The sequence below is a fragment of the Papilio machaon genome, chromosome 22, assembly GCF_912999745.1.
Source record: "Papilio machaon chromosome 22, ilPapMach1.1, whole genome shotgun sequence".
Classification (NCBI taxonomy): Eukaryota; Metazoa; Arthropoda; class Insecta; order Lepidoptera; family Papilionidae; genus Papilio; species Papilio machaon.
The window spans coordinates 2,170,218-2,183,261 of record NC_060007.1 but is presented as its reverse complement, the minus strand read 5'-3'; positions in this window follow the sequence as shown (position 1 = coordinate 2,183,261).

Sequence of the window (13,044 nt, the reverse complement as noted above, 5' to 3'; positions counted from 1 at the left end):
AAGGAAAAATCTCTGCGGTCAGCATTCGAGTAGTTAATATTTCCACAGAGAGTGTCCTGCAGACAGACACGACGACTGGGAGTTATCGCTCTTCACACGAGTGTCTCGCTTCAGCTGGTTTTATTTCACAAGAGATGCGCTTAGTCCGAATTAAGTTGATTGAATTAGGTTTAGGTAAGGATTTCTTTCTAGTATTACTTCTTCAAACTTGGTGTTGTTTATTCTTTGTACTCAAGTAATACACACATCGATTTTAAATAAACGAGTAAAAACAACTATACGACTTAAAATTAACTGGAAAAATATGTTAATGCGCAGTTTCGTTACCTAACGTGATAAATAACATTGAAAATGTTTTTATTGAACATCATGTTTAAGTTAAAATAATAACTTTTTTTCAGTTTAATGTGTCTTTATCAAAATGAATGTTTTATTTACAATGTAAGTGAATATTTGAAAACATTAATATAAAACAAACAAATTTACAATATTTTACGCAGTACGATTCCATTGAATTGTTATTCAATAGAAAGACGCGAAGTTGTAAGCCTCAGGATTGAAAAGTCGTGACATGCTCGCATCTCTACCACGACTTTATGGTTTCATGTTTTAAAGAAACAGGAATAAAAAGTTTAGTTCAGGTAATGTGTACGAGTATTACTATAACATACAGAGTATCAAAATATATTTTTAAACTATTATCTAAACGAATATAATACTCACGTATACTTGTCCGGTATCGGCACCGATTAGTTTCGAGCCCACAAGGGTCCTTAATCAAGGTGAGTGAAACTCGTACCAGGTCACTCAGAAAGTATTGCGAAAAAAAGTTTTTATGTATGTGAGACTGGTCTGTTATAATTTATTTAAAAATATGATTATTTATAAGTAAAAATAGGTACGTTCTAAATTCAAAACTGCCCTACACATTTTCTGCGAGCGTATTAAAATTACCGTGTCTCATTGAAAAATAGATTTGCGTCGAGAACATTTTCGCGCTATGATTTTTTACGATTTTAAATGTCGCCTGAAACCGGACGAATCGTACGATAGACTTCAAATGGTATTATTGGATGAAGACCCTTCTAAGGCAACCGTGTATCATTGATATAATGAATTTAAGCGAGGTCGACTAACTTTGGGGGATGAAGAAAGAAGTGGTCGCCCTTTGACAGTTGTTACGGAAGGAGACGTGCTAGCACTGAAAAATTTGGTCCAAGACCATAGACGAATTACATATCAAGAGATTCAGCATATACTGCAGATTGGATCAGGAAGCCTTAACGGGTTTCTACACGTGCATCTACGGGTGCCGAGCATAGTTTCACGCAGGGTGCCGCACAACCTCACCGATGTTCAAAAGCAGGCAAGGGTGGATTGGTGCCATGATATGATAGACAAATTTGAAGCAGGCTAGTCTCGGCGTGTTTACGACATCGTTAAAGGTGATGAATCCTGGATTTATCAATTCGATCCAGAAACAAAGCGCCAGTCGAGGGTTTTGGTGTTTCAAAACGAATCAAAGCCTACCAAAGTAAAGCAAGCTAGAAGCGGGGGGAAGATTTTGATCGCGAACTTTTTCAATTTGACTGGCTACTTGGTGTCAATTCCTTTACGAAACCAAAGAACCATTTACGCCGAATTGTATACTACCAAATGCTTGGCAGAAGTTTTCTCTGTTGTGAGCAACAAGCGACCAAAAGCGGGCTACTGCTCCACCGCGATAATGCGCCCGCCCACACCGCAATCAAAACGAGGGACTTCCTAGACAGCACACTGGTCAAACTCCTGTGTCACCCTCCTTACAACCTTAACCTAGCACCGTGTGACTTCTTCTTATTCCCAAAAATAAAAAATCAACTCAAAGGGATTCAATTTTCGTCGCCGGATGATGCGCTCTCAGCGTTCGAGCAGGCTGTAAACGAGGTGTCTGCGGCGGACTAGAAAAAGTGTTTCGAAAACTGGTTCAGACGCATGAAACTTTGTATAGAGACTGGTGAAGAGTACTTTTAAAAGATGTAATAAAAATATATTTACCTATAGAACATTTTTTTTTAGTGTCGCAAAACTTTCTGAGTGTCCCACGTATATTGTGTGTTTATGATAATGTCTCACGAAAGTTTGACTAATTCATACCTTTTTAGTTTCGATTAGAAAGAGCATCTAAAAATTATTATATGGATAAAAAAAACGGAGATAGAAGATAACATAACACCAAGTTTGAGTGATATTATTTTTATACAGTAGCTATTTGGTTGTACCGCCATTTACGTAATGCTGACTGAAAATCAAATAAAGGAAAACAGCGATGTACATTATATAACACTAAATGAGTCATGTATTTGTCATCGGCAGTTACGAAGCTGCTAAATAATTGTATTGTCAACCAACCCGCACTTGGCCAGCGTGGTTGACTATGGCCTAGTCACCCCTAACTTGGGGTAGGCTCCGAGCCCCTCGGTGGGGACGTATAGTGAGCTGATGATGATGAAATAATTGTATTATACAAGTGGCAATAGAATTTAACTCAAATCCAAAAAGTCCTAGACACCACTATGCTCATCACACAAGCCGATACATCGCAGGTGGTCTTCTCAAAAAATTAACTGTCTACTGAAGGTCAAAAGGGAAGAAATTATTGGATAATGGTAACCTAACCTACCGATACAATACTGTAGCAAGCCTTTAGTTATTTAGAAGATTTCGACTAATGATAATAAATGAAAAGAATATGTCACTTCTCGAAATTTTTAAGCTTTAGCATTTCCTTTCAACAAGTCACGAAAAGGAAATCCATTATAGATTATTTATGTAGTGGCCGCAAAAATATTTATCTGCTTCGGTGTCGATGGGCGGCGCGCCCGCGGCTTTGTCCGGAAATGAAAGCCTTCTGTATCGCAACATTGCCTGTTAAAGCAGCTTTTTGAATATTAGATGTAGCTTTTCATATTGTAAATAATATTTGACCGCTTTTACGCATTGAAAATCATATTTTCATCAGAGAGCACAGTAGAACTCCTACCAAGGCGATATCAACTTAATACTCGTAAATACATACGAATGTGAGGGTGAGAAGTAATATGTAAATAAACTAAGTAAGGCACAGACAAATTTAAATATCTTTTGATATTTGTTAGTTTAAAAAATCCGTTTTTTAAATCACCCAAGATGGGCGTTATTTTGTTACAAAACTTACGCTACTAGGATAAAGGTAATTTATTATAAACTAGCTTTTACCCGCGACTCCGTCCGCGCGGAATAAAAAAATAGAAAACGGGGTAAAAATTTTCCTATGTCCGTTTCCTGGTTCTAAGCTACCTGCCCACCAATTTTCAGTCAAATCGATTCAGCCGTTCTTGAGTTATAAATAGTGTAACTAACACGACTTTCTTTTATATATATAGATAGATATACCCATATATTATGATAAATGACCAAGTATTCACTATGTTAGTAACATATATAGTAAAGAGTATCTCAATCAATACGTGGGTGCATATTTCAATGCATCAGAAAATGAAATTGTATCGCGACCGCTGCGGTGCACCAAATGTGTGCGATCTAATTTGCAGGCTTTACAAAATTGTTGCAACGTTTTAATGGGACCATACAATAAATAACGTTAACAAATGAAACAGATTTTAAATTCTACTCTTATTTGTATTTAAATTGAAAAACAGAATATCTTTTTTAAATTAATTTTAAATACATTGTATACGAGAACAAGCCGAATTGATATATCAAGAATGTCAAATTAATAATATGTTCATTGTTTCACAGTCGTAAATTAAATGTTAATGTCATTATTTGAAGGTAAATTGAAATGTTATTTTTTTTGTATTAAAGAATTATAAATATGTTATGTAAGCATTATTTTTTATATACTAATAGTCTTTATGTACTAACGTATATGTATTCAACGGTAATACGTGATTTAACTATTCCAATATTCAATTCACTAGAACATGAAATATGATCTATTGTGTCTAGCTTTGGCGATGTATTCATTATTGCCATACGATTGCGCTTTTAGCGATTAGTTATCTATTCAACAGAATGTGTATTTATTAGCATTTTGATATTCAATAATACTGAAGGAATACTGGACATAATATTTAACACAAGTAAGACTAGTTTAACCTTGGGTCTCGAACGTCGAAACGCTCAACATAAACACGTTGTCATCCCTCTTACTCTCTCTGAAATAAACAGAGATAATTAAATTGGCTCAGGTTAAAGAAGTTATAATTATAAATATACTGTCAATCGTATAAATTATTCAACGAAATTACGATAAATAAGCTTGAAATAAGTTAAATGTAATTTAAATTAACTTTACAAACTTTCTTTTTCACACACAGTTCAGCTTGTAGACAATGAACTGGTCTAGAATTTTTTAAAACTTTCCTTACGACATGACTGTGAAACTTTTATCCAATTCAACAGAACTTCGTCACCTCGATAGAAACTTTGTCTTATTTAGCTCGACCAACGTCGGTTTTTAATTAACTTGTCGACTATACCTTATTAAATTTCATATTCTATGTATACATCTACGTCTATGCTACGTCTACGTTATGTCTACGTCATGGCTACATCACGGCTACGTAGACTTTATTTTTGATTTTCACAAAATAAAACCAGGGACGAAATACAGCTTTTTTAATTCAACGTATCAAAGTTGCGGGCAACAGCTAGTCTATAGTTTTAACATTAACAAAGCATCAGAAATAATATTTTGATGGATCTGTCACGAGATATGAACAGTCAGCGTAATATTGCGTTTGTAATGAACTTAATTGATGACTTTACAGTGTTTTCGTTAAAAGCACTGTGTCATAATTGATCGAATAATTTTAAACGTCATCTCAACTTTGAGTAATTCTGTTTTTAATTACGTCATTTATTATGATAGTTATATATAAATTTAAATTTAAGTAAAAAAAATAATAAGGTTTTTTACGTATGCATAAAATTTTGTAGCTTACAAATCTACGAGTAGCTTAATAAATTATTGTTCCGTTCCTTTTTATCCGTGCTACTGTGTAAGCGATCAAACATTACTTAGGTTTTCGCTTGAAAACTAAACATCGCTGTACGTTTATATTCGACGAATGTGAAGCTTCGTTAAATCTCATGTTACTTCTTTACCTTTGACCTCAAAGTTTTTCTAAATTCGTTGGGAATTTTTAAACTTTCCCAGCGACACGACCGCACACGACCAACTTTGCCCTAACTATGGTAACTTTGTTCCATCTCAATTAGTCACAAAACTTGTTCGCTGGTTTTTAAAGAACTAAAAAATCCAACTTTTGCTGATTGTAAATGAAATGATCTAGTCTAGTTAAGTAAAATATCTATCCACATAATTAAGTTTCCAAAAACTGCTTCACTTCCTTAAAACGTTACCAAAAATTTTAAAAATTCATACGCTATCTAATTTTAAATCTTTTGTTATATAAAATACACATTGACAAAAATTAAAACGATTCATTTATCACGAAGTTAAAACTCGTAAAAATACCTCATCAGCACGATAGCAAAAATAACGTCTACTAACGTCTAGAGCGAAGCAGTGTCTGATACCGCTATAAAACATGTTCCGAACGTACTCGTTTGAAGAGCAATAACTCCAGCAGTCAGTCGCACAGCGGCGCGGCGTAAGCGGACACTTCAAAGTGAAAATATATACCCTCTACACTCAAGTGTGCTGCCAACTAATACCTTTTACATTTGATATGTAAGCTTTGCTATGATAACCTTTATTCTGATTCTATTAATTTTTAGCGAAAGGTTGTATTTGATTTTTTTTATTTTATAAATTATAAAGAAGAGATGGACATTTTAAAATATCTCTATCGATAAATATTCGCACTACTTAATCCACTGGCGCAGTGAACCAAAATGAATCTTGCCTTGGCTGACTGTTTCGCACTCTGTCTCTGCTTATCCGTTTGGAATTAGAGTAGTTATAATTATTTGTAATAGAAGATATAGTATATACTATACCTAAAAAAATGAAAAGCCCTGGACTTGTACCATACGCACGCAAACTTAAAACTGTAAAAGCAATTCACGTCTGGAAATTTATTATTAAAACATGACATTTGGTACCAAATAATAGTTACTTATTGATGTTTAAAACAGAACCAGTGTCTGTTATGTAGATTTATTAAAAAAAATCTCTCATAGCGGAATATAAGCATCCAATCATCAAAACAAACACGTAATTGAAGCGTGAAGACTCATACATATCAAAGAGGCATCACGTAATCTGCATATATTGAAATGTTTCTGGCCTCGTGTACATAAGTTTTTACCACAAATTTCAATTGAACGCAGTTATAGCGGATGCACAACGGCCGCCCCAGGGACATACAGTTCGAGACTACCATAAACCGAATTGTAGTTTCACACTAAATTGAATACGACTGTAGCATAAACTCGCTGTGCGTTGTGCTTTCCGAATAGTTTCTATGAGTTTCCACCACCGAAACTAGGCCTTTTTTGTCACTTATTTTTTAAAGCGCTGCATTTTTTGGAGGAGAAAGGAGTAAGGAATAATTTTAGGTTATACATTGCCCATGGATGCAGCACCAGAGGAACCAAAATTGTTACTAAAATTGACGTTTCTTTATTTTTTCATTCTTATATTCCTTCAGTTTTTATCGCAACAGATAATTTCGAAAGTTCCATCGTGAATGCCCGCGAGGTCTAAACAGTTTTAAAAAGCAGAATGATACAAATCCCTTATTATCTTTGAAAAATATAGGTATCAATAGGTTTTTGTATACGAGTTCGACCATGGAATCCCAGGGTTACACTGACTAACTTATCGATTCCAAGAGGAAGATTCTAGAATGGTCTTTGAAGCTGAAATCGTATCGCTTTGATATTGAAATGCTCCGCAGGTTTCTTCCTATGATTAATGATGAATTATATTTTTTGTTATTTAACAAAACGGATGAAAATAAATTAATCATTACATAGAATTAACAATAATACATAGAATTAATAAATATATATTATTATTTTAACAGTTGTAATAATGTTACGAAATGGCTGAATAAATATTATTTTAATCATTTAAAACTAGCTTTTACCCGCGACTCCGTCCGCGCGGAATAAAAAAAAAATGCACACAAGATAAAAAAGTTCCTATGTCCGTCTCCTAGTTCTAAGCTACCTCCCCATCAATTTTCAGCTAAATCAGTTCGACCGATCTTGAGTTATAAATAGTGTAACTAACACGACTTTCTTTTATATATTAGGTCCTTACATATGAAATTGGCGTTTTGTATGGGAGGAACAAAAAGTCGAATATTTTTTAATATAATATATTTAATTAATCAAAGTATGAACCATTATTTTCTATGCACTTTTGCCATCTCATAGGTAGTTCATTGATCCCTTTACTAAAAAAACCAGTCGGACGGGAATCAATAAAATCTTTGAAGGCGATTTGGACTGCCCCATCGGAGTTGAATTTTTTCCCTTGCAAGAAGTTATCCAAATTTCGAAAAAAATGGTAATCTGTTGGAGCAAGGTCCGGGGAGTACGGAGGATGTCTTAGACTTTCCAATTGAAGCTCTTCTAATTTAGTAGCCGTCTGTTGCGCAGTGTGTGGTCTAGCGTTGTCGTGAAGCAGCAGTGGCGTGGAGCGATTGACCAGCCTAGGTTGTTTAGCCGCTAGCTTTTCCATCATGGTTTGCAATTGCTGACAATAGACATCAGCCGTAATAGTCTGGCCAGATTTGAGAAAACTGTAATGAACAATACCGGCACTAATCCACCAAACGCTTACAAGTAACTTTTTTGGGGTTAATTTTCGCTTGGGGCAGGATTTGGCTGGCTGGCCAGGATCCAACCATTGCGCTGAGCGCTTCCGATTATCGTAAAGAACCCATTTTTCACCACAGATAATGATTCGGTTTAAAATACCTTCATTATTGTGCCGGTTCAGTAATGTAACGCAACAGTCGACGCGCGTTTGCCGGTTTGCTTCAGTCAATTCGTGAGGTACCCACCTTTCAAGCTTTTTAATCTTCCCAATTTGCTTCAAGTGAATTAAAACAGTTTTATCACTAACATCGCAGCCTGCAGCTAACTCGGACGTGGTTTGCGATGGATCCGCTTCCACAATAGCCTTCAACTCTTCATTATCAACTTGAGTCTTAGGCCGTCCACGGGGCTTGTTCTGCAGATCGAAATTTCCAGAACGAAAACGTTGGAACCAAAAACGAACTGTGTTTTCTTTTGCAACACGACCGCCATACACATCATTCACCCTTCGAGTCGTTTCCGCAGCACTAGTACCACGGCGGAACTCGTACTCGTAAATAATGCGATATTTTAAGTTTTCCATTTTGTAAAATGAGTGACGCAAACAGAAAAAAACAGAAGAAAAAAAACAAATGAATGACGCTCATCGAACCACAAATACATGAGTCTATAGCTGTACAAATTTGAATTTGGAATTCCTTACCAAAGAGGAGAAATTCGTGATTAAAGTGGCCAGTACGAAAAACGCCAATTTCATATGTAAGGACCTAATATATAGATGGAGTAATTAGTGTTCTAGATACAATATAGTATTTTGATATTAAATACATTGCATATCATATCACACGTTTAATCTCAACATAGTTTAGTTCAGTACAAAGGGACTTCCAAGACTTGTCGATATGAACATGAGATATACATGCAATCTTTTATTCTGAGAATTCTTATATGATCTGTTTATTGCTATTCTCCGAAAACAACGAATAAATGTCTTAGTTCAAGAAAAGACATTAACTAATACCTATAATTAATATGGCTTATTAAATTAATCTACTAGAAGGTAATATGGTGACTAGCCCCTAGTCAACCACGCTGGCTCATTGCGACTTGATTGACTTCACACATACTCGTATCATTGAATTTCTTCACAGATATTTCATGGTCATAATGTTTTCTTTCACCGTAAAAACGTCGAATAAGCATCGAATAAATCGAAAAACATATTAGTAATTCGAAATTATAAAATTCGAAAATATATTTACGCGATGCTAATATTTAATTTATTTACAATATAACGTGTAATCGTCTACCGTCGTAATATGTAAGTAATACTGAATCAACTTTTATTACATACTAAACAAGTAGCCAGTATACATAGCAATGTACATAGGAAATCGAACTCTGGTCCAGCTATTCAATAGCCGGATGTTCAGACACGTATGTTATACTCAGAAGCCATATTCGATTTCCTGAATATATTTCACGGGTTAGTTCATAATCTAAATACAAGATAGCTTAATTCAAAATAGGTTTCTATTAATAACACTAGCTGTCGCCCGCGAAACCGTCCGCGCGCAGTTAATAAGCTTATATGACACGTTAGTTAGATTTACCATAGTAGCGTCATCTATTGATTACTTACTCAACCCAGTCGAAAGGTATCGACATCTGTTAGAATCATTTGGAGTTAACAGATAATTGTGACTGTCAAATAATAACAGACAAATAATTAGCAATAAATTAAAATTGCGACTATAATTTGAGATTTAAACTATCCTATCTCTCAAGTTGGATCGAACTGCACATCGTGTGCGAATTTTATTATAATCGGTTAAGTGGTTTAGGAGTCCATTGAGGACAAACATTGTGACACGAGATTTATATATATTAAGAATAAATTGTTTCGTATATATAGTTCCCAATAACATCATCTCCTTTTTCCGACAAAAGGTCAGTTGTACTTTCTTTCCATACATCTCTATCTATCCTTGTATCTGAAATCGCTTCCTTCAGATACATTTCATCTTTCATAAAATACATACTTTTTTCATTTGATATCAATATAAATATAGTAAAATTAATACAAAATAAGTAAATAGAATTTATAATATTTGAGCTAAGGGCGACTGAGAACATAATCAGTTTATGGTGCACTTAGTCGAAGCTCGCAGTACCCGGATGTGACGATACCGGCTTCGCAAACTGGATTACTTGACAACAACCTTAGATTAATAACATAAGCTCTCATTTATTTTGTATTAAGATAAAGTTCTATACTTGCTGTAGTATACTATTGACTCACAAGACAATGAAATAGAAATGAATAATTTACTCAATAGTTAAAGCTAAGTTATTTTTCCGTGTATCTTTACATAAGTTATTGCTTGAAAATATGCTTAAAGTCAAGTCATATTTTGTTTTATGTTTTTTAACATTGAGCAACGATTTGCGTTATTAGACTCTGAGTATGGCAGTAAGTATTGGTAACAAAAATCTATATCTATGTATCTATATAGCTTCAAAAATGGAAATGGGTGGAGGAGTCTTTTACCCAATAACAATACCACACAACAAATAGATGAAAAACAACTAGTTTTAGTATATAATCTGTTTTATATTTATTACATTGTTAAGTGGAAAATAAAGCTTAAATAACTTTAAAAATACATACAATGTACCTTCTAAGTGCGAACAACTAAACAGGAATTCGAAATGAAACTCGTAGCAAAATTTTCCACTGAATTTACTCATGAATACATTTGGCAACGTCGGCGTGAATGCTGAATGAATAAAAATGAACAAACTAAGCTACCGGGCCTCGGTTAATCTTCACTGCTTCTTTATTGAGCATGTTGAAAGATTAAATATTTTTTTTTGCGTAAATTCACTCGTTTTAATTTAATTTATAACTAGCTTTACTGTAGCAGATCCCGCAACAACAATATTTGTTGGGTGCACGAATAGATTAAATACCACGACCACATAGAAGACAGACGTGAAGTGAAAGCAAGATACACAATTTAATTTGTGTCAAATTGTCTCAAGTACAATTATGCGTTACAATATTGTCGTTAAGATTGTTAAACAGTTTGTAACACTTTAGCATTGTCAATACATATGTATTGCTGTACAACTATCTCCGGTTTAATTACGTATAATACCAATGTGACAGTTTGAATTACGTATAGAATAATTACTTGAAACTTCAACCTGAGTTGTAATACGTAATACGAAAATAAATTGATAACCCAAGCGTAATATGTACTTTAGTATAAATTGAGAATTATATACATACATTTATCGTTATATTTTAAAGCCTTACTAATTAAAATATAACAGAATTTTTGACTGTCGGCAACATATTTTCATACTGCGATGTTTTAATTTAAAAATTAATTAATTTGCACGGGAAAGATTTATAAAATTAGCGGTTATACGAATAAAAGTCGTATGACATTTCAACATATTTTTTGTTTTACTTTTTGTTGTAATCCTTTCTGAGATAAATTAAAAAGAGATAAATGAGACTCGGATATTGTAAAGATTTTATGTAATCCATACTATTTCTATATAATACCTATAATATCATCATTGCGAAAGTTAGAAGACTTAATAATGAAATTTCTAGAACACAGGAGCCATGTGGTAACTTATTCCTTAACTTAGTTTAGTTCTGAACACTGTACAGTCTCAGCAAAATAAACCAGTTGAGAATTTTTCAAAGTTCGTCCGGTGACTGGGAGGCGATGCCCAGGGGGACTTACCTTAATGAAACATCGATTCATTTATACTAAAGTTAAACCTATGGTATACAAAATCTAGATGTTAAAATATCATTAAAACCGAGAATATACTACAATTCAAATCAATGTTACGTTTAAACTTTTTATAAAAAAAATAGTGATCAAAAATGTACACTAATTATGCCTAAACTAACTAATTCAGTTTGTACTTCGAGTATGTTTCAATATTTATAATAGAAATAATCAAATCAAAATAAAGAACCAAATAGTGAAAAATTAACTGAACAATAGAATAGGTTTAAAAAATCTACATATTTTATACGTGTGTCATTGTATATAAACCGTAAAAAATATTAATTTTTTACACAGCAAATGAAATATCACAATATCGTTATTAAAAAAACCGAATGCGATTTCCTGATCACCATAAAACGGATATTATGGAAATGCGCGGCAATATCACGTCACAGATAACAGTTCGGTAACAATTTATGATTTTATTTTATTTAAATTCAGCTAAAACAATATACACAAATGTTAGGCTCAAAAGAAATAATTAAGAAAGAAATGTACACACTTTTTCGTATCTGAAGAATATATGGTATACTAGCTGTTGCTGTTGTTGGAATTAAATAAAAACTAAATAAGTAGCCTATGTGTTCTTCTAGACTATGTTCTATATCTGTGCCAAATTTCATCAAGATCCGTTGAGTCGTTCCGAAGATACCTTCAAATAAACAGCCATCCATCAATCCATCCATCTATCTAAACATTCGCATTTATAATATTAGTAAGATTGTATGTTGGATCTGTATGATATATTATCGATTAGAACATTGAAATATGTTCACATTAAATCATAAAAAGGAATTTAATTAAAGAACTTTCCTAAGAGTTAGAATATATGAAAATAGTATTTAAAATTCAACCACAAATAAATTTGTATTTCAATAAAAGCGGTCGACAGCCGTCATTCACGCACCGCCGCTCCGCATACGCCGCGACCTAACCGCGAACACGGCGTTAACGCGCCAAAACAATAACACTCTTGAATTAAAACATTGAATCTATAAAAAAATAGCTTTTGACCGCAGCGTCTGCACTGTTCAAGTCGATCTATCTCTGTGCCAAATTTCACGCACATCAGTTTAGCCGATTTGGAGTTAGTGTTAAGAAATATCAATCTAAAGTTTCACATTACAATGTTACATAATATGTAAATAAGATGAGATATTGTAGTATAATTCTTGTGACTTTTCACAGTTATTGCAAAGAGAATAAAATTTTGACTTTTGTTCTAATAAATCAATTATAAAAAAAAACAAACAATTCCCAAACATTATACTAATTGCGTGAAAGGTTTCATGTTTTAAAACGAGGTTTTCTTTGATTGATTCTTAAGTAGGCATCTTACGATGGAAGCTAAGCTCGTCAATATTTCAGAGATTAGATAACCGATTGGTAGGGTACCAATACCAAATAAGGTTATAATCATTCATTAATTACAATTACAAATTAC